The sequence below is a fragment of the Protopterus annectens genome, chromosome 2.part0, assembly GCF_019279795.1.
Source record: "Protopterus annectens isolate FY-2018-M chromosome 2.part0, PAN1.0, whole genome shotgun sequence".
Lineage (NCBI taxonomy): Eukaryota > Metazoa > Chordata > Ceratodontiformes > Protopteridae > Protopterus > Protopterus annectens.
The window spans coordinates 400,569,345-400,596,439 of record NC_056728.1 but is presented as its reverse complement, the minus strand read 5'-3'; positions in this window follow the sequence as shown (position 1 = coordinate 400,596,439).

The window sequence follows — 27,095 nt, the reverse complement described above, 5'->3', positions numbered from 1 at the left end:
CAATAGTTGCCCCTAGTGGTGGTTCAACAGAGGGGAGTGTTGTTGCTCCCACTGATGATGAAGTGAAGGGGACAATTTGTCACATGGCAGATGCTGGTGGAGGTAACAGGGAAGCTGGTAGACAAGTGGCTTGAAGCCCCACACTGGATACATTGAGAGTATTCTTGTGTGGCTTACAGAGGTCACACCACTGCCTGGCACTGCCATGAATACTAACTCAGGCAAGGCTCAGTGGGAAGGGCAGTTTTGATGGTGACTGACCTCTTTCTGGGTTTAGTCCAAGCAAGGTGATGCCAGGAGTTGGCTACCCACCGTATATCCTATGCCATTTTCCCTATCCTTATGCATCACTTCCTCTCCTGTATGTTGTTCAATCCTCCATATAACCTCTTGTTCTCCTGCTGTCTTTATGTCAATATATTCCTTGAGTCAGCACCTTACTGGTCTTTATCTGCATTGTATGTTTGCTTGTAGGTCCTTACTTCCATACCTCTACCTGCTTTTCATCCCTTTCCATCCTTGTCTATTTACCCTTCTTAAAAATGTATGCCTGTCCCACAAAAAATATACTCTTCACCTCCACATTTTAATCTAACCTCTGACTTTGTGTACGGTCCTCTGCTTGCTCTTCCCGATCTTTCTGACTTTCGTATGCACTGCACCCATTTCCTTCCCATGTTAATCATTGAAATTATATAGAAATTTTTCTGGGAGCAACTTATTATGGCTTCCAGCCATTCTCATACCAGCCGGCCTCCCCACCATCAGTTGTGGCTTTCTTGCAGCAGCACATCTTAGCTGCATGAATGCTATTGCCCAGTACTGGCATTCACAAATTCCCTAGGTGCAATCATGGACACCATTTTCTCACCACCAGCCCAGTTATTCCTGCAAGCAATTTTCATATTTGCTTAATGCTTGGGCCACACTCTTCCTGCTTGTTAATTGGTAATCAGCTTCAGACAACATAATGCCTCTCGACATCTCTGTGGTAGCCTTTGCACAATCACAGAAAGCATGCTTATGAATTCCAGGGATGGTCTTCTCATGAGATACAGGAAAACTTTTTTTTTCTCACACTCAGTAACAAATCTTTCTGCTAAACCATATGTCTCAAAAATAATATCACAGAATGATTCTGTGCCTAAATATACTTATGCCTTTACATCCACAGTATATAATAAAGGTGTAAATATAGTGTCCTAAATAACATAGCCTTCGACTGGTAGCCCATATTTTTTGCTTCTAATACACATAACTGTTTTTTCCCTTTCAGCCTGTAGTCTCTGACTTTGGTATCTGCCACACCTGCATGACTCAGGGCAACTACTGAACCATAGCTTTTCTTTGTAACCATGTAATACAGCACTCCTCTGACTTTCTCTTTAACCAACAGTAGGTATTTGCTCTTCCAACACAAAGAAGCTCTAACTTTTCAAGAAAGAGACTTACAGTGTCTGCACTGACAATCTCCTCACCTTCTGAGTGCAGAGCACAATTTTCCACCATATCAGCCCATAAAACTTTCAGTTCATAACTAAGTTCTCTCTACACCAAATACTTCACTAAGTTGGACTCATCCAATTCACCTCCTGACATTACCATAATTGCCAAAGGTTTGTCAACTCTTTCATTCCCTGCAACAGCCGTACTTTCTAAACTGCAATCACTGCTGACACATTCCATCTTGAATTTTTCTTTGCTCCTACTAACTAAAACCCACTGACGCCAGCTATGGAAGACAGTAGGAGTTCTTTATTTTCATATTTCCACCCATAAAATCAGAACACCTTTTCAAAATACATGTCAAATTATCAGTTGAATTAATAAATTATTGCATAAACCAATAAAACAACACATACTAATTTCCTAATACCTGTAACATTTTATCCCCTCGTTCTGCCATAACCAAAATATTATTTTCCTCATAATTCCTTCTGAATTCCAAATCTTAGTAAATAATAGTTCTTTCGTCTTTGACTGCCAAACATCATAAAATATCTTGCATAATACCTTCATCTATACCATAAAATCCATAAACTATCTTTTCCATATTCATGTCTCCTAGTTCCTCTGCTCACTCAAATGTTTTTAATTTCTCCCATAACCTATTTAAGCTTGGAGATTCTAAAAACACATGCTCCATAGTTTCAGTTATTTGACTCTTGTAAAATAATCTTTCTTCTAATACATTTTATAACATTGATCCCCTTACTGTCACATTTATAATACAAACCTTCATATAAAATCCTGTTGTTCATACCAATTTTCAAAACTTTTCATTCTTATTTTAATAGCTACCTTTAATTATACTCTTAACTCTAACCATGGATTGACATAATACAGTTATGCCATTACTGTTTCATACTATAATGTTCTTCTTTGTTCACAATCATTAATTGAAAAATAGGATAGCTACATCCAACAGTGTTGTGGAATGAAATGTGGGTAGGATGAAAAATACTAGTTTTGATTTGTCCACCCCTATTTTTTCTATTCCATATAGTAATCAGAAAAAAACTAAATGAAAACTCCAGCGAAGCTAGAACTTCCAATGAGTGACCTCCCAAACCTCCTGTAACAGGGACACATTGGATATATGCAAATGAGCCTTATGAACATCAGGTGTTTCAGCTATATGGTGATTCTGATTGCCCATGACTTTTACATTTGAATTCGTTTTAATGGGCAACTTCAGGCCAATAAAGCCAAACCCCACTAGCTATGGATATGCATATGTTTGGCCTTGTTATGACCTCATCAGCATAGCATAAGCAGAGTGTTTGACTATTCATAAGAAACACAGGGTTGTTATACCCAGCTGATCTCCATTATCATTAGGGTGACTGCAAAATATCCCAAATAACAAATTAAAACAGAGTTAGAAGGTCACACTGAAAAACCAATCAGAAAAAACTAAATGAAAACTCCAGCCAAGCTGATTGCCCATGACTTTTACATTTGAAGTCGTTTTAATGGACAATTCCAGGCCAATAAAGCCAAACCCCTTGGGCCTCCAGTCTCCATCCTAAACATACCATTAATAACATTCCTAAATCTCAGTTTTTGCGCTTGAAGAGAATTTGCTCTTCACAGCAGGATCTGACACAATCCCATCAGGATTTAGCCAACAGATTTTTAGCTAGGGGATATGGCACACAGAATGTCAATTCGGCCATGCAATGGGCTAATAATCAGTCCAGGGATACCTTACTAGAATACAAACATCAACCCAGGAAGGATAATAAGGACACATTGAGAATGATCACTACATTTGGTAGAAACACAGCATATCTTACTGATGTTATTGACAAACATTGGAATATTTTGAAGACTAATGAACAATTGGATGACCTTTTGGGGGACAAATGCCTATTTTCCTTCAGGTGCGGCAAAACCTTAGGGTCCCACTTCTCTCATTACAAAAAAATCATGCATCAGGATGCCATTTATTATCAAACTACATTAATAGGGGAGAGATTGGTTGGTTCTTACCCATGCGGACATTGCAGTTTCTGCAAATATGTTTTCAAAACCAAAACCTTCACCGATAAAAATACTGGACAGTTGTACAACATTAACTGTTTCTAATTGCGGAACAGATTGGGTTATATATTTGGCCACTTTCACCTGTCAAGCCTTCTATGTGGGCCAAACGTCCAGACAATTTAGATTCTGAATGTCAGAACATTTAGGGGATATTAGGAATGCTAGAGCTACTAATGCTCTTTACAGACATTCACTGATTCATCCCACAGCGAAATTTAACTTTACAGTTATTGACAAAATATCAGGCAACAGAGCTTTCAAAATGGGGTGGCACAGTATATTAAATATGTTGGAAAGAAAATGGATTGTAAAACTAGGGGGTCTATTCCCACCTGGATTAAATGACAAATTGTAGTGCTTTTCTTTCTTTTCATGGGTTGGATACCATTTAGAATTATTTAGTACTCTTGGGTTGGTACCAAGAGTACAACAGTTTGAAAAATAAAAACAGAAAACAAAAAGAAAAAAATGAAAAAACAAAAGAAGATAACAAGACAGTAAATCTGTATTGAATTTATTGTGTTTTGTATTGCTTTTTTGTTCATTATCTGGTATGAGACCAGTTTTGTCTTGGACAGGAAATGATGTCATGGGCACTTAATGAGATTAAGTATATATTGCAGAGTTATCACTGTTTTTTGTAATGTACCACTGATGAAAGCTATAAGCTGAAACCGGTCTGGTTTTTAGAATAAATCTTCACGCTCCCAAGGTGCTGGTTTTACATGGACAACCCTGGATTGAAGTCAGAAACACAACTGCTGGACTACTGCCCTCCTAGGAAATATAACTGTCACAGCCAGGAGTAGCAGCACACAATACCCTGCCTTTTTTATTGGGGGACAGGCATTGTTTCATCTTCTAGGTATTTTCAAACAAATCCTAAGAGGCCTGCTCAAAGAGGACATCCTCTTTGAAGTGGGCATTCATAATGGCCTGTCTGAGCTAATCTTTACCCTTAATGCCATCTTTTGCAGACAGTATCATAGCCTGCTGCCCTAGGCACAGCATCTACACATTTAACATTAGTTTTTCACATGGAGACCATGGCAGAAGCTTGTTAAGAATCCTGATGAGCTTTCCCAGAGAATCAAGATGGTCTGAAAAGCTTTTCAGTGCCTAATCCACAATGACACCTGCAACCTGGACAGTTGAAACAAACCGTTGAGGGAACCTAAGCACCCATAATGGCTCAGGAATATATCAATATCTTAGATTCTTTAACTGCTAGTAAAATATAATGATTTTTGTGGTCTCCAAGACATACAAATGACTATAAAGATCACGTAGGAATCATCACTAGGCTACACAGACAGGACCTCAGTCCTCCCATCCTAGAATATGTGGAAGGTATTTACCTGCTTGGGAGAACAGCAGCAGTATCTAGATGAAACTGCATCCAAACTCGGATATCTGCTCTGTATGTAATGCATGTACATATTGTCTTTTGTCAGTTTACTATCATTTTACTGAGTCAGACTAGTCTGAATCCAACTTGTACGACGTCCAAAAACGGAACAATGAAAATGCCAAATACTGATAATTCCGAATGACAAATCTTACCCTCTTCTTGACCCAAGTTAATGGTTATTCCTAGGTCCAGAGCAGTAGGGAATTTTGAATTTGGTATTTATTTCAGGTATACCAGAATTCAGCATTACAACTTTTTGCAGAAGTGAGTCGATGATACGATGACTCGACTGAGTGTGAATCAGTAAAATGACAGTAAACCTGTTTTGTCAACCAGTCGTATAAAATGTCATGCATCTATTGTTCTTACCCAGAATGAGAGTGAAATAGGTCCAAGGGGATCTATGCTCTACCCTGGTTAACATATTCAAAATAAAATAAAATAACATAAAATAGATAAATATAACAACTTCTATATGGGTATTAAATTAGCTATTCTCACCAAAAGCAATGATATTCACATATCTTTGCCAGATACAGCTTTATTACATAATTGGTTTCACTTCATATTTTAAGGGAAGAATGGTCCATCTTGTTGAGGCAACACTGCTAAAGCCCTTTTCCCAAATGGCAAATTTGTAGCATGGTCAGATGAGCTATACAATCCCTGATCACTGGAGCAGAATGACTAATGTTAACTTGACTGAAAGCCTTCAGGATTATGGCTGGTAGAAGTCTAAGTACAGTGAGCCTAATCTGAAGCAAGACAAAAACCATGTAAGCCCAAGCAGTGATGGCAGCCCAGCTGGCCTTTCTGCATGAGTGATAGAGACGGTCAACCGGAATGAATATATATATATATATATATATATATATATATATATATATACACACACACACACACACACACCTTTGTATTTTGTGAACTACAAACTAAACAAAGCTTGTGTTGAGGCTAAAACTGAGAGATGTTACAAGTTCATAGGTAAGTACTAGGTATTCAGTCTGCAGACCATTACAAACCTAGCCAAAAACCCAATTCAGCAGTTCCCTCCAACCTCAAAGAGGTTGATCAGAGAGAATTTAATGCTGCCTATCCAATTATTTAGGTTTACCATGAAAAATGTAAGAGTGTTTATTCACATGTAGTGGAAGTCTGTTCCAGAGGTCAGGAATATGATGGAGTGTGAATTTTATCACACCAACATGCATTATTTATCTGTTGATGAAGATTTGGTTCCTTTAACAGGGTATTTAAGGTACTTTTCATAATGGGAAGGAATAGGACATCAAAGAGGGTTGGAATCGAAGCCTTCTACAGGGGGACCATCAAGAAAATCCTCTCAAATAGCATCATAGTTTGGTATGGTAATTGCAAAGCATCTGACTGCAAGGCTCTCCTGAGGCTAGTGAGAGCAGGTGAAAAAGTCATTGATTCCTCCCTCTCATCCATGGATGATCTGCACAAGATTCGGTGTGTGGGAAGGGCTAGGAAGACAGCCAATGATCCCACTCACCCTGCCCATGGCATATACTTCCACTTTTCCACGGGCAGGCAGTATCTCAGCTTACACTGCAAAACATCTAGACTGAACAAGAGCTTCTTCCCTCTATCCATAAGGCTGCTGAACTTGAATGCCAGGCATGAGATCGAATAATTAGATCAATATGCCACTTGCTATGAAGTATCAGCTACAGTAATCACTGGCAAATTGCTTCAATAACTGGTACAGTGCAATAGTCAGGAGTGAGTCACCATACCATACATGTGCAATATGAAAATCAGAATAATCATACTACAACTGAAGTGCAATATTCTAAGCAGTCACAATGTGATGTCCTAGTCCTGAAATACCTGCTAGTATAATATTGTCTAATGTCTTCCAGTCCAATTCTGGTAATTTATTGCATTAATATTTTAATTATTACTGTATATACATTAGTCTTACTGTCATTCAAACTATGTGTTCATTGCTATGTCTTGCACGGGGAGCAAAGCAAAGTAATTTTGTTCAGCTTGCACTGCTGTGTGTATCTGACTGACAATAAAGTTTACTTTGACTTTGATCTTTCACAGCTTGAAAGGGTACAGAAAAATCTCCACAGTGCAATCTATAAAACACTAAAGTAAAGAGACAAGGCTGCCAGTTTGCCCTGACAGCTAAGATTTTTGAAGTCACTGAATTTTTAAATATGAATTTCTGAGGTCTCTCTCAAGTCTCTCAAGCTGAGTGATATGTTAAGAGAAATACATGCCAAAAGGTACATTAAATTCAATAATGGGTTTGATAAGATATGAGTAAAGGGGAATTAAGACTTCTTTGGTTCTAGTGGAGATGTCTTTGGAAATCAAATAAGCCAGGCAGAAGACTTTCCAAACAACTGTGCATGCATGATGGTCATGCAATAAGGAACTAACAAGAGTGCCTAGATCTCTTATGAGAGCATCTGATAGGAGGAGTGTGACAGAGAAAATGATAGACTTCAACAATTGGCTAAGTTTCTGGTGTCATTCTAGGGATATCCAGTATCTGTCTGCTTGGGATGACATAATGCCAAAATCAAACTAATGTGTTCCACAGAAAGGCAGTCATTTATTAAAAATCCGCAAGGTAAAATAAATGCTAAAAGCACCCAGACTAAGCGCTTTCACCTGTTCTTATTCAGGCATCATCAAGTCATGCAGGTACTAACATTATTCACTTTTAAATAGGAAGTTTATGCTGACATCATATCCTGTGTGCAATGCTGGTTAACAAAGTGAACTAAAATGCAAATATTAAAACACATATACAAAAACTGCACTGTAAAGAAGCTGAGACAGTGTAATGGCTAAAGTCCTGGCTCCACTTGCAGGCATCCATGGTCCTAGCCCCACACCTGTCCACAAGCAGTAAATAAATAACTTTTTACAATCTCTGCAGTGTTGTGACACTTATACATAGCCGTATAAAACATATAAAATATAAACATATATCAACATTTTAATAATTGAACTTGTTTTAAAACCTGTATTACTAAAACAACTAATAATAAAACATTGCATTGCTTGTACACAAATATATATATATACATATATATATATATATATATATATATATATATATATATATATATATATATATATATAATTCTAAATACATTTGGCTTTCCTTTTCAGAATACTGGTCACAGAAATGGTATGATTTATGCCTGGTCTAGCTTTGGCATTTAATCTCAATTGCCATTCTGTTTCCTTAACTTGTAAGTCCAAATCTGGGTCTCCCCCTCTATTATAGATTAACATTCTGTCAATAATAAAGAAAATGAACTTTTTGAAATTGACACATTCAAGACTGTGTGTAAAGCACTAGTTAGCTTTCCATTCCTGATGTCCCTATTATGTTCCATAATCCTGTCGTGCATCTTCCTGACTGTCTTGCCTACATAAAATGCAGGACAAGAGATACAGGTAGCAATGTAAACAACAAATTTTGTGTTGCAGTTGCAATGACCAGGACACTACAGATTCCTGTCATATGAATCAATTTGGACAAATTGTCCATCATTAATGAATCTGCAAGTTGAACAAAAGCTACATTTCTACATTTTAGATGTAAAATTAATCTTAAGCATGTCTTTGTCCCTTTCTAAAATTTCTTTGATATTTCTACCCCTGCTATAAACAATTCTGGGTTCTGAACCTAATTTACTTTTAAACTCAACATCAAATAAAGCACTCCAGATTTTTTCATACTCCGTTTCAACTCGGGGGGCATCTTGATTAAACGGTACTATCATGACATCATTCTTTAAAGTGTCAACTTGATTTGCATTTGCATTACTCTGCCCACCCTTCAGGATGGGAATAAACCTGGTGGTGCAGTTTTTGATTATCTCCTTCCTGATTGCCAACAAAAGTTTGATGGGGTAAAGCCCTATCATTGAACATCCCTATTTATGTAAAAAGTTCTTCACAAAATGTCATATCTTCGCTGACTAATCTGGATAATCTAACCATCTGGCCCTTTTCTACACTTCTACTTTGATGCTCAGGATGGCAACTATCGTAGTGTAGCAGTGTGTTGGCATATGTTTTTTTTCTGAATATGTTGGAAGACAGTTCCCCAGTAATGATGTCTTTGGCTAACAAGATGTCTAAATAATCAATTTCATTAGCATTAATCCTGTAAGTAAATTTCAAGAACTGATTAATGCTGTTAATATATTTCAGAAATTCCAACACATCAGCCTGTCTCCACTCTTAACCATCAGTATGTCATCCAGAAATCTATAATAGGCAAGGCACAAATTTGTGATATAAAAGAGGATGAGAAAATATTCCTCTTTTCCCATTCAGCCAGGAACAAATTTGAAAATGCTGGAGCACATTTTGCTCCCATGGCTACCCCAGATTTTTGGCAAACATATTCCCCCTCAAATACTAGAAGTTGTTCTTAAGCACTACTTCTAGTAAATCTGATAGTAAATTGACTCTAGTTTGATTAAAATGCCCACTTTGTATTAAGCCTTCTACAAAATATTCCAAGCCAGTATCATGGGGGGATCACCATGAATAAGTTCACATCAATGGCCAGAAATAAATCTTCTTTGTCTACCCATGTGGTTCTTAATAATTCAAGACAGTGCCATGAATCTCTTAGAATGTGTGTGATGTCACTCACTACTGTCTTGGAAAAATGATCTACAAAGGCTGCTAATGGCTCAGTCTTTGAATTGTATGCAGCTATGATTGGCCTAAAAGGGGGATCATTGATGTTTTTGTGTATTTTAGATATTCTGAATATAACCGGAATCCTTGGTATTTCAACTCTTAGGAAATCGTACTCATCAAGGGTGAGGGTATCCTGAGTCAGGGCATCAAATAACAAAATATCAATTTTTGAGTATGCCCTGTTTATCTCATTCAAGGAAACTCTTTCATAATTGTCATCATCATTAAGTAGAGCATACATTTTACATACACACTCAATTTGTTTCATGATTACTACCCCCACCACCCTTGTCTGGCTTCATCACCCTATACTCCTTGTTTGTCGATAACTCTTTCAGGGCCAATTTCTCATCATTAGAAAGGTTATGGCGTCTGGAATGACTTGTTTTTAAAATTTCCCTAAAGTCGTTTTCCACAAACATTTCAAACATATTGACCATTGCATTACAGGTTGGTAAAAAGATGCTTCTGTGTTTTAAAGTAAATGGTTCAATGTGTGAACCCTGATTTTTGCTCAAGAAAAATAACCTTAAACTTAGCTGCCTTGTAAAAAGCCACAAGTTAATCAACAGTTTCGCTATGTCAGTCCTAAATCCTGACAAAACTAAAACCTTTTTTCAGAAGTGTAGTTTGTTCATTTTATTAAGACAAAATCACTGAGGTTATAAATAGTGCCAGAATTATATTTCATTATAACTGCCACTGGTCCTCTATCAGACAAATTATCACTGTTGTTAACATTCACTGTAACATTCACATCCTGTGTAAATTCAGACACTATTGGGCTAAAATCAAAATCAGAAGGGAAATCTGTGCCTGATGTTACATAATCAGCATTCATCATCTCCTCCCCCTCGTTGAATGGTCCTTGAAAGGAGCGACCACATTGTACTTGATGCTGTTGATTTATCAAAAGTTCTGAACATCTCAATGGGGTTTGCTGTTCTAAAAAATACTCATTGTTGGCTTGTTCTTCTGTATTTATATTATTGTTATAATTACCATCATTGTTAACACTGTTAACAGCAACACCATGAAAGTCATTCAAACTAACCTGAGGGTGATCAGGGTAAGCTATTTTGTGCGAATAATCTTCCCTATCCCTGTCCAACTTATTTTGTTTTCTTTTGCTATTGTTCTCAGCAGAATTCTTAATATCTAGAAATATTTTGTCATACCTAGCTGACATTTGTTCAAACAATAGGTCATTCAAAATGCTTTCATTCAACAATTTTATATCATTTTCAAGTTTTAACAATTTACATTCATTTTCTTTAATAATAATATGCCTCACCTCAAGTCCTGTTCTGTCAAATATTTCCAGTAATGGGAGAACCCTCTTCTGTTCCTGCAGGGAATTTCCAGATGCAAAGACCTTTTGGCACTTGCTTTAGTTTTGTTGATTTTGTCAAAAATGCATTATCCAATTGTAATGACTTATATTTCCTTCCCAAATGCTCCAAACTAGTCAATTGAGTATTATATGAACCAAAGTTACTATTCTGTCATTCACTATGTAGTGTAGAATCCAAAAATGGCGTTTGGAACAAACCATTAAGTCCATTGGTAGGAGGTCCTGAATTTGTGCTGTTGCCATTTCTGCTTGTAGAGCCCAGAATAGGTGTGTGTAGTGTAAAAATGTCTTCTTGGCTAGCCGTCAAAGTTTATTCAGACACTCTTTTCTCCTCATTTTATTTAAACCAGCAGTTAAATCTCGAACCATATTGGTGAGTTCTTCCACCTCGGGATGACATGATTGACAGACCTCGATACTTTGCCAGAGATGGCCGGCATCTGTCACCCCTGGGTTTCCAAGTACTGGCTAAGGTTCTTGCCAACCCTAGGCGGTGTTCCAAAGACCAAATTACCACTGCAACAGCTATAAATAAATGCAATCGGAGTGTCATGCTGCTCAATGCTAGAAGTCTAAATCTCAAGATGCAATCGCTCAAAGTACTCCTCAAAATGGAGAACATCAGCATTTGTGCTGTAATGGATACCTGGTTTAAAGCAGCAGAAAGCACCCATGCGTTACCAGGCTATAACTCATTCCACACCTTTCGGCCCCAGAACATGGACCAAAGCTCCAAAGGTGGTGGTGTCTCCATATTCATAAAGGACATGCACAACTCCAGACTAGTAGCCCAGCATAACACATCTGATATACTCCAGGTACAACTAACGTTGAGTAAGATGGTGATTCAGGTCATAGCCTGCTATAGGTCCCCAACCATGTCTCAGGACTCTCACTCCACATTCCTAAGCACCCTGGAAACTATTAAGATCCAACCCAATGTTCTCATACTAAATGACTTCAACTACCCCTCCATCAGCTGGAAAAACTACTCAAGAACCAATGCACTGGCTCAACACTTCCTGGAATTGATCAATTCCAATGCCCTGGACCAACTCATTCTTACCCCCACTAGAGGAAGCAACATCCTTGACCTGGTTATTATTAACATGGGCAACTGTTGCTCTACATCAATAGTCAATTTCTCCCTGGTTAGATCCGACCACAAACTAATCATCATGGAAAGCCACATCTCACCCACACTCCCTGCAAAGGTATCCACCATGAAAAACTTCTCCAAAGCTGACTTTGGACTCCTGCAAACAGAGGTGGCTAACTTCACAGCACCCATGCCAATTCAAAATAGATGCAGGACTGCCGAATCATACACCAATGCACTGTATGGACACATACATAAATGCATGGAACTAGCCTTACCCAAGAGAACCAAGACATTCTCCTCCAAAAAAGGAAGTCAGTCTGGGGCTTCCTGCCATTAATAAACTCTACAACAGAAGGAAGAAACTGTTACAGAAAAAGATGAAGTCCAAAGACTGGAAAAATTCCCTTATTAGCCTCAACAAAAAGTTGAGATCCCTCATCACAACCTCCAAAGCCAGCTATGAAGGCAGAATTGCAACAGACACTAAAAACAACCACAAAGCCTTCTATAGTTATATCAAGAATCTCCATGGCAATACCCAGATTTGCTCTGAGTTACTGCACAATGGTACCTCCTATACTGAGCCAACAGATATTGCCAACATACTGGCCGACAGATTCAGTGGCAACTTTATCCCTCTCTCCCCCCATAAAGGACCAGTCTCAATACCGGAAGATTGCCAGGCACCTAGCATTACTGCAGCACAGGTTAAAGCTGCATTGTCGAAGGCCAAGAATACAACTTCCATGGAACCTGACAATATCCCTGGCTGTTTTCTACATGAATTACAATGTGAACTGGCACCACATCTGTGTGCTCTGTTCACTCACAGCCTCACCTCAGGCGTTGTCCCTACCAAATGCACACTGCTACAGTCATTCCTCTCCATAAAGGAGGAGTGACTATAGACCCTGGAAATTATCGCCCCATTAGCCTGACAAGTCTGATATGTAAGGCTATGGAGAGCATTATCATGGACTTAATTAATAAGGATCTAGGGAATCTCCAAACTCCAGATACCATGCAATTTGGTTTTGTAAAAGGTAGAGCATGCCTGCTCAACCTGGTTGACTTCTTTGAGTCAGTCACCAGAGCGGTGGATGAAGGTAAGGCAGTTCATACAGCCTACCTTGATCTGACCAAGGCCTTTGATACCATTCCTCACTCAGGAATTACTGATAAACTCAACAAACTAGGCATCAACCCCTATATCGTTACGTGGGTTGCAAATTGGCTCACAGATATAACCCACAGAGTGAAAGTAGCAGACTCCAAGTCAGACTGCCGACCAGTCACAAGTGGAGTCCCACTGGGATTGGTCCTGGGTCATCTCCTGTTTGGCATCCAGGCCAACATGGAGGGACTCTGGCTGACCAAATTTGCAGACTGCAAGCTGGGAGCCATTATTAACTCCCCAAGTGATGTAGACATCCTACAGAAAGGCCTCACTGAGACCAATGACTGGTGTCAAAACCATGGCCTTAAGCTTAATGCCAAAAAAAAATGTGCCATCCCCTTTGGGAAAAACTCAGTTCCCACTAATTACCACATCAATGGGAGCCCACTGAACACTGAAGGCATTATAAGAGATTTGGGAACACAAGTTGACAGCAACCTCTCCTTCGGCTACCACATTGCCACTGTGGTCAGAAAGTCCTTCTATGTGGCACATCTCATTACCAAGAGTTTTGCATCCAGGAAGAAAGAGGTCATCATCCCTAATTAGACCAATTATAGAGTCTAATGCCCCATTTGCCATGTACCTCACTTGACACCTGCAACAGCTGGAGAGACCACAAAAGTACCTCAAGAAAAGGATCCTAGGCCTCAAACACATGTCCTACATGGACAGACTCAATAAAACACCAGCTATTCTCTGTCTCATTTTGTCTACTAAGGGTCTATATTAGAACATCAAAGTTTCAAAACTTCGAATGTTCTAATATCGACCCCTATTCAACAAAAGCTGAAAACATCGAACATACAGAAGAGCGAATTTTTTCCTAGGGAAAAAATTTGCTGTTCCAAAACACATACACACAACACAAGCATACCAAACAAACAGCAATCCACACACATATACCTAAAATCTTACACCTAACCCTACTCTAAACTATACACACACCACTAACTATCCACTTATCTTAACCCAAACCCTAACCCTAAGGTCCGTCACTATCACACCCTCACCTCACCCACGCCCTAACCCTAACAAACCTACCCCCCAACCTTCACATCCACACAATCGCACACTTACCTGACCCGCGCCCTAACCCTAACTCACCTACCCCCCCAACCCTCACATCCACACATCGCACACATACCTAAGCCGCACCCTAACCCTAACTAACCTAACCCGCAGTCAATTGCACACTTACTTGAATCTGACCCTTAACTTCCCACCACAGTGCTGAAAATACCAAAGCAACAGAAATGGACAACCAAATTCTTTCCCTAGGAAAAAATTCGACTTTCTGTTGCTTTGATATTTTCAGCTTTCACTGAATAGGGGTCGATATTAGAACAATCGAAGTTTTGAAACTTCGATGTTCTAATATAGACCGTCTACTAAGAGGTGATCTCTGCTTGACTTACAGAGCCATGTCTGACTAAGCTCTGTTAGAAATGCTACGTCTAAAGAAATCCCAATCCCTCCGCACTACATGCTCCAGAGACCTCAACCTCATTACCACAATCAACAGAACATGCTGGAGGGATAGGTTCATAACCCAGAGACTGCCCATGCTCTGGAATAGACTTGCCATACATGTCAAGCACAGCACCTCACTAGCCCTCTTCAAGAGAAATCTTGATGAGTGGATGGGAAATAGAAAGTTCACCCTGGGGATCACTCCAGTGGCTCTACTTGATAGAGGCACTGGGAACTAACAATGGGTGGCACAATGCCAGGGCACTTCTATGGGTTAGGCTTGTAAAGGCTCCAGGTCCATTAGCCTAGTACACCTATGAACCTATGAACATATGGTATGTGAAAATATTTATCAAAATAAAACCATGACTGTATTGGGAAATTACTTGTTTCACTCTAGCACAAGTGTGTAAGTGGTTTTTGAGTTACTGCAGAATGAGGACACACAAGGAACCTGTTGTATAGGGGCAGAGGTGATAGTTTAGATAAACAGAGTAAAATGTTAACAGCAGTGAAGATATGAGATAGACAAAGGTTTAAGATTTAGATCACTGACAAACACTTGGGGAAAACAAAAGATCAGTGAACTTAGTAGAAAACAAAAAGACATAATGATGTCATAACAGGAAACTCCCATCTCATTTCACAGAAATATTAAATCTTGACAGCCTTCAGAAATATGTAGAACTACAATTAATGTGCTGCAGGAATTAAATAATAACTACCTGACTGCAGGTCACAAAATAGGGACAAGGAAGGGGTGTGATCACTAAGACACTAGTGAGATGACATAGCATTCTAATTAAAATAAATATATGCTGTCTTTCAAACAAAAATGAATCTTAGAAATTTCAACACACTCACCCCTAAAAATAAATAAATACATTAATGTGCAACAAATTTCAGGCATGACTAGAATAATAAGCAAGGTTTAAATAAAAAATGTTCTACACAGATTAAAAAATAAAAGGCTAAAAAAGGGGCAACAGATGAATACATTCTAACTGGTAACCATTTGAAATGTCAGGACCCATTACGGTGAGCATAAAAACACAGAGACTGAACGGATGAAAAACGGACTTACATATACTAAGTCTGAGATGGCTATTTCTTTAAATATTCTCTTCTCCAAGGTAAGGTAATCTCAAAGTTGGTACATATAAGCTAAAAAGGATTGAGGGGCTTGTCCCACATATTAGGGGTGCACAGGGCTTGCCCCCTGCAAAATAAAAAGAAGTTTAAAGGAGAAGAATGATTTTTGAGATTTGCTCTTTCAGATTTTTGGTCATTTTTCCAGCTTATTGGCACTCGGCATTTCAAGTGCCGAGATTTAAATAGGAAACCTATCTAATTCCTAGTAATAATTCCCTGCACCTTGTCAGGAAACTCTAAAAAACATCTTGTATGTCAGCAGTACAGATAATCTGAAATAAAATATATAAACATGCATCTGTTATGTAACTGCAGTGATATAAGCCTTCTGAATGTGCCACTTACAAAGTGGCATTACATGAGGACTATTTTGCTCTGTGCTAGCCCTAATCAGTCAAAAAGATTATAAACTGTGCCTTCAGTAGGCTGCTTTGAGGCATTTTCAAGTCTCTTAGAGATGAGTGATAAAAAGACCTCTTTCAGATCAAGGAAGTCTCAAAACTGTTCATCCTGAAATGTCTGCCTAGACCATCTGTTCAAGGTTAGAAACAGGATATATGGATTTAACACTCCTGGAACAGGGAAACAAACTTGGGACATATGCAGAAAACTGTCTGACTCTTGGCAGACACATAACTTAGGACTTGATCTTCTCATGCCTCACAATACGTCATAGGAAGGTACTTTCTTCAGTCACTAAACAAATTTTTGTAAATAAACCAGATGAAAAGTTTGCATGTTTTATAGATTTTACACTCCAAGTTACAAAAAGCATACTTGCTTATTCTGGAATGAGACAGATTTATGGATGATGACTGGCCATGCCCAAAAGAACTTGGGATCTAATGACTTATTTGTTTATTTGAGTTATAGCCCCTGAAGAAGTAAGACATGCGTAACCTCAGGATTTTATCTACTAATGAAAGCCAATATGCCACTACCTTTTAATCACTCAGGTACTCCACAAATCCTGTTACTGGAATGTTAAGCTTACTTTTTCAGATTTTCCAGCCTACTCTCCAGCTAATGAAAACACTGAATGAGAAATTTTGAGTTCTAGACTCCTTCTGCCTTAAAATGATTTCCATAATATTTTTTAAGCTCTGTAAGATTGTTTACTTACCTCAGATGACCAGGATGTTCACTTGGTAGTGCCCAATTTCATTGAAGACTTTGAGAGACAAGCTCTAGTACAATCCACAAATGAACAGAAATTACAAGGACTAACAACTGGTCTATCAGTATAACATCAATACAGCCAACAGGAGATATAACAGTGTAAGAAAAGGATTAAGTTTTAGTAAGTAGTAATACAGGAAAACCCTGCAAGGAAGACAGAAATATAATGGCATATACAATAACTTACAGAGAAGAGAAATGTAATGAATAAATAGGTGACAAAGTTTAATTTTATGCAGGCAACATTAGGTGGGTGCAATGAAGGCACACAGACACTTTAATGTCAGACAGTTATTATGTGTAGGGTAGATTAATCTAACACATAATTAATAAACTACTGTACAATTACATTTTGGAAATCAGTAGAACTAGAAACTTTGAATCACAGGAGTGAAACAAGACTTGTAAGGAGTGAACAGTTTGGGAGATGGCATAGCAGATTAAACTTGTCAGCTGTAGCTCCTGTTGTACAGGGTTTGTTTCCCATAGCCCTCATTTGCCTACTGTGTGACCCTGAGAAAGTTACTCAACCGCACATTGCTTAGGGACAATTGGGACTTTGGGTTAGGCTTCTCATTGGTCCCCTGGACTACAAGCCTAGTAACTATCCATGAACAGCACTGTTTTTGGAAATGCAAATAGAGAAACTATACAAATTCCAAACACATTTCCAACTGTCATTCATTCACTGTCCAATAATCCACTTCATGGCTGCAAGGGAGATAGAGCCATCTCCTAGAACCCGGTGAGTGCAAGCAGAGGAACTATTTCTGAATAAGGCACCAACACAATGCAGGAGGCAGATACACACACAATCACTTAATGCATCACACAAACTATACTCAGTTTGGAGGATCACCAATTCACCTGCTGTGCATCCTTGAGATATGGGAGGAAACTGGTGGGTCTGGCAAAAGTACTTGGACAAAGGGTGGACAAGCAGACTTTCAAGTGAGATATCAGTGCTAAAAACTTTGTCACTGTGCTGTCACAATTTTAATTTCTTAGGAAGAATTATTAAACCACCAATTTAAAGAGTACTGCGTGAGGATCTTCTCTTATGTATTGGGGTGGGGTATTCCATTATAAAAGCTGATACCTATTTACAGATGTACTGATAGTGAAATTGAAGGGTGAAAGTAAGAGAAAGAAAGTACAAGAAGGAATGACCAGAGACATAACTTAATCAACACTTGGCATAAGTACATGAAGCAGCTAGCACTAGCTACAAGGAAGAGAAAATTTGGTCACAAAATTAAAGCTGAAAGTAGTGTGGAAGTAGGATATAGATAATAGGACTTAAAGCAGTAGGGAAAAGAAGGACAAAAAGAGAGAACGGAAAGTGTATGTATGTATGTATGCTCATTAAACGAAACAAGTGAACGTTGTAGTTTAATGCAAGAAAAATGGTAAAGAGTGGCAATACATCCAGTGCTATGATCAGAATCATAGTTTAGGGTAATTGTGTAATACAATACGGTAGCACCTACTATAATGAGAGACAGGCTAGGCTAGGTACAGTTGGGAGCATGCCAAAGAGAAGTATAGGCAGGGACAAATAATAATGAATTTAAATAAGAAAAATGTGCAATAAAGGTATACAGAAGAGAAGTATACCTGAAGGGAAGAGCACCACACTTCAAACAGCCCCTGCTATGAAAGTCAAGTGGGCAAGGTAAGGCACTAAAGGACACAGTCTAGGGGGGTACAAGCAGAACAAGGCAATCACTTATAAATGAAGCTTTTCAAATGGAAACTGTGCAAGCATTCTTTGTGGAACATTTATGTGTTCAGAGTACAAATGACTTTTTATCATAAGTTTGACATGCCAGTAGCAAATGTTCAAACAGTAAACTGTGATACAAAAAATAACAGTGAACTTCAAAACTTGCTGTTCTATTAAAGCATTTTACAGGGTAGACTTTGGCCCCTTGCACTAGTTGATATTGGGCATATGTGCCCCATCGCCTTTACTTATATGCACTTAAATACAAGATCACTGTACTCTGAAGTAGGGAAATTACTCCGTGGTAGCACAACTTCAGACTTGTCATGACATCCATTCACATTTGTACTAATAATTCCACTATTCTGAGGTTCATAAAACATGGTCCTTGGAATTTGAACACGTATCAGGTGTAACCATACCTGTGCACTATGACCTCAGTTCTAAACACATAACTTTAGAAACAGTGCTTGACATGAGCTAACATTATTAGCTATGTTTACAGAAGCAGCTGTGTTCTAAGCACTTGTTTTATTAGCTCAATTATCATTTTGACTACAAAGACTTGTTAGAAACTTCAGTGGATGGTCCCTCTTAAACACTGTTTTTTTTTCTTTTTTACAAACCATTTTAAAACTATGTGATGTACTTTCTGCATATTCATAAAAGAACCATACAGCAGTATGTGAGTTAATTGTGTAAGTAATATAGATATTCAGCATGTTAGACACGGTTCACATGTCCATGGTTACGCATGAAACACAACGGGCCTGAAGCTAATGAATTGCTACAAGAACAGACTTACAACCCAGTGGCAAATGCATTCATTTTAAGCCGTTTCCTAGAAACTAGTACTGTAAATCATCTGCAGAAACACTACAGAAATAATCTAGTCTGCCCTGCACCCCCTCCCCAAAAATTAATTTTGAAAAGCTATGCTATGTGAATTATGCCCAAGTTTTGTAACAACCAAAATAAAATGAGGGAAAGTTCACACTTTGTATTCAGAGTACCATTAGGCTTAAGCTGTAGTAAACAAATGAGCATATGCTTGCAGTGAAAAGGTCTGGTATTTTCTGGTATAAGTTCTGCAGCCCCACGACATTCTACAGTAGCACTTTTGACAGTACATGTACAGCTCAACAAGACACTGATAATTAGAAGCTAGGGAAAGAAACAGTAACAGAAATAGAAGCAGTACTTAAGTAGAAGAACCTGCAATGAAAATGGATTCCACTTAACGGCACAGCTTTCCATAATGCATGCTTTAATAAGGCACTGTGTTACTTACAGCGGCATTATGTAAAACAAAATTATCAACAGCACTCAATGTCTGTGCATTCCATTTTAGAAAACTCACAACTGCCCATGTCTACTTTCACCAATTCATTATGTCACAAAGAAGTTATAAGGTGTAATTCAAGTTCACAGACTATTAGCAAACTTACATCTTATATGTCGCCACAGTGTGCAATATCAATGTATTCATTACTAATAAAATCCAATACCACGAAGAATCATAACCTTTAAGAATGGGTTTCACATCACAAAATACAAAACTTCATAACGAGAGGTCTAGTCATGAATGTCTTTAGAAAAAAGTTGCAAATTCATAAAAGATTAACATCTCTTTACAAGACTCTACAAGAAAAGATAAAAATATTCAGACTAATCCTATTTGGACACAAGCCAGACTTCCTTTTGTGCTACTGAAAAACAATATCTCAAATCAGCACAGTAACAAATAAGCATTTTATGGCTGTCTTCTCAGATCTTGTAGCACCTTTGCTGCAGAAGCTCCATAAATATAATTTCCTGGCAGATCATTTCATATGTCTGCTTATGTTTCAGTCCACCACCTGGCACCATCAGCTGGTGTCAAAGCAGCAGACAAATGTTTTTATTTGCATATGCATAATCATTAGATAATGATGCCTGAAATATGACATGTGCAAAGAACTTTTATATGACATACCATACAGAAAAATGTTCAAGATTCTAACCTTTTACACTAATTTTAATCCTACAATACAGTGATTGGGGTGCAATAACTTTAGCACCAGCTATGCAAATACACTGATACATGAAGCACTACCCAAATCCCGTCTGATTTCCCCTTTTCTAAATTAAAGAAAAATCCAGCAATGCTCTCCCAGATTCCCAAACAGGCAGACAAATTAATCAGTCTGAACAGTGCTTTTGAAAACAAGTATTCATAATCCATAAAAAGATTAAGAAGCTGTTACACAGTTTGTTATGAAAATGACTATATAATTATATGGAAAAGTAAGTTCTGAATGAATGCAAGAAACAGACATTAATCTGATACAGCAGGTAGAAAACCAATGCATCTAGATCCATAAGTGACAACGATGACTATTGTACAAGGAGAAACAGTGTGTTTATCTTGAGTATATTTTAATAGCACCGAAAGCTACCAACATGTATCAGATGTGACAATTCCATGTTACTTGAAAAATAAGAAGTTATGTACTCACCATAACGTTCCATCTGAGTAGATAAACTTCATTTGTCAGCAACCTGTGGGTATCGGATCCGACTTCGGATCCGAGCCGGCAGTTTTCAACAGCTTAGATCCAAGCTCCTAGCTCCTCCCTCTACCCATAAACCCCTGCCAACCCTGACTGACCTCAGATCAAGTTTGCCTCCAAGCAGCAACTGCTACAGATTTACCAATTTCAAATGTCATCTCTGAAGACAGCAAAAGTGAATGATGGAAGGTCAGGGGGAAGGAGGGGGGGATGGTTGCTGACAAATTAAGTTTATCTACTCAGATAGAACGTTATGGTGAGTACATAACTTCTTAATCTGAAGTAGTTAACTTCATTTGTTCAGCAACCTGTGGGACAGAGTCCCCAGCTACCTGAATCTTGGGCGGCCATCATGGAAGGATGTTCCGGAGCACTGCAGAGCCAAAGGATGCTCTCCCTCTGGAGATAATATCCAGCTTATAATGGTTGATAAAGGTATGAGATAAGGCCCAAGTGGCGGCTGAACAAATATCATCTAAAGGAACCCTGGATCTAAAAGCAGCAGAGGTAGACATAGATCGGGTAGAGTGGGCACGGACTCCATGAGGCACAGGTCTACCAGAACTTTCATAAGCCAAAAGAATACATTGTGAGATCCATCGAGACAACGTAACTTTGGATACCGATTTTCCCCAATTCTTTTTGGCAAAGGAGACGAACAACTGGTCGGATTGCCTATGACCAGATGTCCTATGAATATAGAATCGAAGTTGTCTATGCACATCCAACGAGTTTAATTTGTATTCTCCTTTGTTGTGATAGTTGGGAAAGAAGACTGGCAGATTAATGGACTGGTTGATATTAGATTCAGAAGCAACCTTAGGGAGAAAGGAGGGATTGGTCCTGACTCTATCCTTGTGGAAGGTTAGATACGGGGGTTTGACACAAAGGGCCTGAATTTCAGAAACTCTTCTGGCAGAAGTGATGGCGATGAGAAAGGCCGTCTTCCAAGACAAATACTTGAGTTTCACTGAAGCTGCAGGCTCAAAGGGGGGAGCTGTCAAAGCCTGAAGCACTAATGACAAATCCCACGGAGGTACCACTTCCTTTACTGGAGGTCTGAGCAGGAATGTGCCCTTCAGGAAGGTCTTTCACAGCTCAGAAGTGATCAAGGGACGCAGATCATGTCCGACATGGTAGTGAGAGATAGCTGCTAGTTGAACCTTGACAGTGGAACAGCTAGCTCCCTGGTGAAATAATCCTGATAAGAAGTCTAGCACCACAGGTAAAGGAGCTGTGAAGGGATCCAAGTTTTGACGTTCTGCCCAGATAGAGAAACGTCTCCATTTGCTACTGTAAACCTTCCTAGTAGAAGGCTTATGGGCTGCAACTAGAATAGCTTTGACTGGGGAAGAGATGCCGGGAGTCCTGGCTAGGAGTGGAACTGGAGCAGCCAAGCTGTGAGCTTGAGGCTGTCCAGGTTCGGGGTCGGTAGACCCAGGGGGTGGGAGATCAGATCTGGGAGGGGATCTAGAATCCAAGGAGGATTCACCAGATGAGACCAAAGGTAAGGAAACCAAGTTTGACGAGTCCAGAATGGGGCAATGAGGATAATCCTGCTCCCCAACCGACTGGCTTTCTGTAGAAACTTTAGCATCAGGGGAGAGGTGGATAAGCATAAAGCAGACCAGGAGGCCAAACATGCACCAGACCGTCTCTCGGGGATTCCCCAACTTGGGGAATTAAAGCGAAATAGCTGTTGCATTTGGTGTTTGAGGGAGAGGTGAAGAGATCGCAACAGGGCTGTCCCATTTGGCAAAAATCTAATTCACTACATGCAGATTGAGAGACCACTCGTAAGGGGAAAGGATGGTGCGACTGAGTTTCTGCCAGGATGTTGGACCATCCCGGAATGTGCGTTGCAATGAGAAAATGGTTGGTGGAGATCGCCCATTCCCACACTCTCATGGCCTCTCGACAGAGTGGGTAAGATCTGGTTCCCCCTTGTTTGTTGATGTACCAGACAATCGACATGTTGTCCGTCTGGATCACAATCGTCCCTACGGGAAGAAGGTCCTGAAGTGCTTGCAACGCTAACAGCACTGCCCTCATCTCTAGGACATTGATATGCAAAGAGGTCTCCGTATTATTCCATGTGCCTTGGACAGTCCTGCCCGAAGAGTGCCACCCCACCCGAGGTGGGAGGCGTCCGTGGTCACCTTGGCCAGGGGAGGGGCCATAGAGAAGGGGGGTCCCGTGTGGAGATCCGGAGACTGCAGCCACCACATGAGAGCCCTCTTGCAAGCCCTGCTGAGGGAAATGGGATGACTCAGAGGGTAGTGAAGAAAAGACCACTGGACTTGGAGGGTCCACTGTAAGACCCTCATGTTGAGACGTGCCATAGGTAACAAGTTGATTGCCGCTGCAATAGAACCTAGAGCCCTCAGGACCAACTCCGCTGGAGGAGATGAAGATAGAAGGATGGCCCACACATGAAACCTCAGGGTTCAAAGTCTCTCTGGGGTTAAGAAGGCTACAAGATTGATTGTGTTTAACCTGGCCCCAATGAAATCTATGACTTGGGTTGGGGTGAGAGCAGATTTGTCTATATTTATTGTGATCCCTAGCCAGGGAGCAAGGCGAAGAAAATGATCCCTGGCTGTACAGAGTAGATGCCTTGTCGAGGCGGTCAGGAGCCAGTCGTCCAGGTACGGAAAAACCTGTATTCCCTGGAGCCTCAGGTGGGCTGCTATCACTGCTAACACTTTGGTAAACACCCTGGGGGCTGAGGTGAGACCAAAGGGGAGAGCCCTGAATTGGTAATGACTGGCCCCTAGCCGGAAGCGGAGAAACCTCCTGGATCGTCTGTCCATTTGAATATGGTAGTACGCATCCTTGAGGTCTATCGAGCACAATTAAATTGTTCTCCCTTAATAGGGGGAGAATAGATTGAAGAGTGACCATCCGGAACTTTTCTTTGGTTACTGAAAGGTTCAAAATGGAGAGATTGAGGATTGGCCTTAAGTCCCCCGTCTTTTTTGGCACCAAAAAGAACCTGGAGTAAAAACCCGATCCGAGCTGGTCTGGGGGGACGTGCTGGATGGCTCTTTTTTCTAGGAGCTGCCGGATTTCTGCAGCTGTGACCTCCCTCTGATTGGGTGGGACATCGGGGAGGTGTTTGGGGAAGAGAAGAGGGCAAGAAAAGGGGATCTGGTAACCTCTGGATATGATGCGAAGTACCCAGCGGTCTGTCGTGATGGACTCCCAAGCTGCCAGGTGCCTCGAGAAATGCCCCCAACTGCCTCCAGAGTGGAGCAGTCGGGCAGCCCTTCAGGGCTGTTGCGTGGGCCGATCAGAGAAAGGTTCTCTGGACCCAAAGTTCTTCGGGCCCCCTCTGCCTCTAGGGCGGCGTCCTCCCTGTCCTCCTCTGCCGCGGAAGGACTGGGGGTCCAGAGCGGACTGGGATTGTTGCGACTTCCAGAACCACATCTTCTTCTGTTCCTTTTGGTTCTTGGAGAAGGACCTCTGGGGAGCAGAGAAGCAGACTCTGATGGCAGACAACGTCTTCCCGTCCTTTTCGCTCTGGACCAAAGTGTCGCGAATGGTCTTCCCAAATAGGGCAGAACCATCAAAACGGGCATTTGCGAAAGACGACTTGAAGGGTTCCACGAAATCACAATGCCGGAGCCAGGCCTGATGCCTCATGATGAGACCTGCTCCGCTGGCTCTAGCGGCTCCTTCAGTGGCATGGGATAGTAGCCGCATAGAGGTATTGGAAATTGACCTAAGAGTGGCCATACAGGTGGAGTACAACAGTTTGTCCTCCACCAACATGGACTCTGGGGGCGATGCAGCGTATTCTTTAATAAGATCCCACTGCAGCCGAATAACGTGTGCCATGTAGTTCAGTGACCTCACCGAGAAGGATGCTGAACTAAACACCTGCTTCCCTAAGCGGTCCAACGCTCGGGACTCCTTGCCCGGGGGGTGGACCGAGGGGCTGTCCTGAGCTAGTTCCCTCTTAGTAGCCACCACCATCAACATGGCATCTACGGGGGGACCCTTGCTCCAGTGTGGCCTGTCAGCAGGGGGACTGAGGATCCTGTCAGGGTGCTTCAGGACTGGCTCCACAGTGTCCAGCTCCTTCCACGCCCTGGTGGTAATCAGGTCCACCAGGGGGTCGGCCGGAGGGGACACCCAAGAGGTAGAAGGGCCTGCTTCAAATGCCTTCAGGAACACGGCTTCGTCCGAGGTCTGCTTTGGGGCAGACCACCCCCCTCTGATCCTAAGCATTTCCATGATGTCCCCAAAGGGGACATCCTCGGGGGGTGACCTTGGGGAGCCTTCCCCCTCCTCCAAATCCATGTCTTCGGTTAAGGACTCAGGGGAGTCCAAGTGCCTCCTCTTGCACTTCCGCTTGTGGGGGATCTCCTCAGGGGGGCTGTCCGAGGAGGCCTCACCAGCAACATCCTGTTCCAAGGGAACGACCTGGGACATTGAAGCAGGCTGTCCCTGGGGCCGGGTGATGGAAGTCAGACCCAACAGAGGAGGAGTGCGGGGCAGAGCTGTGGCAAGGACCGGGGGCCTGGAAGCAATCGACAGAGCCCTCTCCACCACGTTGAATGCCGAGGGAGAGCCACTCTCTTTGGGATCCGAGAGCGGGCCCTCATTCGGATCCGACAGGCGGATCGGAGCCGGCACCGAAGCAATCGGATCTGACGGCCCAGTATGCTCCGGCCTGGATGGCGCCGAAGGCATACTGAAACCCTCGGATCTGAAGCTCAGCCCTTGGCTACGAGAGCTCGGATCCGACAAAAACGGACCCGACAGGCTCGAGGGAAGAGTCGGCGCCGAAGTACCCAAGACTATCGCCGCCGACCCACCCCCGGTTCCAAGGCTGCCCGGCTCCGAAGGCTCTGAACCCGGGAAGTGGGATGGAGAAGGAGCTATCGGGGCAAAGAAAGGGATCGAGCTCCCCCCCCGGAGGGGGGAGGCAGGAGCACTCCCATCTGCAGTTGGGCCTGGAGGAATCTTTGCATCATCCGATCCAAGTCTGCGTCAGAAAGGCTACGCGTAGATCTCGAAGAGGCCACCGAGGCGGGACGGGAGTGCTGCCTCGATGACCTCGAAGGAGATCGAGTCTCCTTCTCCTCAGGACCCGGTGAAAAACAAGGGGACTGGATCCGAGAAGGAGGAGACCGGGAAGCCCTGGAGGGAGAAGACCGCTTAAACAGGGGGGCCGAAGCGGAGGCCTCGGCCCTCCGCTTGTGGTGCTTCTCCCACCTCTTACAGCAGGAGGTTGAGTCCCGGCCGGGGGAGAGAGGCAGAAGTGGCCACCATCGAAGCCGCGGAGGTAGCCACGGTAGGACTGGAGGCCGAAGCCGAATCTGGGGGCAGGAGACCCGCCAGGATCAGCTTGGATCTCTGGTCCTTGATTGCCCTGGGGTTGAACGCCGCACAGATGGTACACCCAGAGGAAAGGTGTCCAACTCCAAGGCACAGAACACACCGAGTGTGGCCATCAGCCGGTGAAAGATTATTGCCACACTCGGTGCACTTCGAGAAGATAGGTTTTGGGGCCTCAGACATTTTAAACTAAAGAAACACACATGCTAGGCCCCAACACACACACACGGACCCTAATGAACCAGCGAGGGAGAGGGAGGGAAAAAAATATATATAAACTAAAGAAGATTTAAGCTAAGGGAAACAGGTATGGGCCTAACACACAATACTCACACCAAAGTATAGAAAAAGTAAAAAAAAA